The sequence below is a fragment of the Corvus brachyrhynchos genome, unplaced genomic scaffold, assembly GCF_000691975.1.
Source record: "Corvus brachyrhynchos isolate BGI_N302 unplaced genomic scaffold, ASM69197v1 scaffold72, whole genome shotgun sequence".
In the NCBI taxonomy this organism is placed as follows: domain Eukaryota; kingdom Metazoa; phylum Chordata; class Aves; order Passeriformes; family Corvidae; genus Corvus; species Corvus brachyrhynchos.
Genome location: NW_008236763.1, coordinates 866,791 through 868,096, shown reverse-complemented (window position 1 = coordinate 868,096; position 1,306 = coordinate 866,791).

Here is a 1,306-nt window from a genome sequence, read left to right as displayed (position 1 = left end):
AGCCCTACGCGGCAGCAACAGGAGCTGGTGAGGAACCACTGGGCCAAAGCTCGGGCTGCCCTGCAGGTGATTTCAGTGTGACTCATGGCACTCCCTCCAGACTCCCTGTGTGATGTTGGGAATCCCCATCTGCCCGACTTTCCCCTTGGGAGACAGCCCTGTGCTTGGAGGGGCACCATGGCATGCACAGCCCTGGCACCTCCACTGCCCCTTCGACCGCCCGACCAGGCAGCACCCTTTGGGAAGAAAACAAGATTATATCGCTTTTTTGGGAATTCCTGGACATCAGCAGTTCACTGCAACCCCACTGCTTTGCTGTGGTACTTTGCAACCCCGTTGGAGGGCTGAGACTTGGGGGTCAGCCCCTTGGCTCCTGCGGTGTGAGCGGTGCCTTCAAAGGCAAGACCCAGCCCCAGCGGTGCAAGGCGCTGGTTTAACTGGGAGCACTTGGCCAGAGACCTGTCCCTGCTGAGGCGGTCTGGGCACGAGCGAGGAGTTTGTTCATTCCCCCGTGCTGTCACGTGGCTGCTCGGTGTTTTGGCGTTTTAATTACACACGGTCCTGTGTATTTAAGGCTGGTTTATGGGTGTTTATACTAATGCGTAAACCTGCAATTTAGAAGCTCAGTTATAAATCAACATTGCTGAAGGTCTTGTCCCTCGTGCCGTGAGATCGGTCTCCAGATTTAGAAGATAGGTTAGAGGGGGGAAAAAAGGAGGATTGTTTAGTTTTCCTCTGGTTATGATGATAAAGGATCACAGGATGGGGTGCGAGGTGCAGCAGCTGGGCACAGAGATCCGCCAACGTCATCCAGAGCAGAGTTTCCATTTTGACTCTGCTCTTACGCGTCTCTGCCATAAGTGACTTGTGTTTCTGCAGCAAATCCCAGCCCAGGAAGAAAAGCAGTGCCACAGCTGCTGATCTGATACTCACAGGAGGGTGGTGGCACCCCACTGGTGATGTCTTCAGATCAGGATGTGGGCTGCAATGACCAGAGCCCCGTCCTGCTCGACACCTCAGGAAAGGAGCTTTTGTACCCAGGAGCTGCTGGCACAGACTGGAGCCGGCTTCTTCCAGCGGCAGTGAGCAGTGGGATAGCACATTCCCACTGGTGGGTCCTCTCCCAGCACATCCTAAGGACAACACCTCCACATTCCTATTTTTATGTACAACATTTTTTTACAGCTTTAAGAATCATCTTGCACCTTTGCCCCTTACCAGCTGCCGTGGAGCCTGGCTGTGCCAGGGATGGGTTTGAGTTACGGGTGTGCTCCTGCAAACCCCCTCCCAAAGGGAAGGTCCCTGT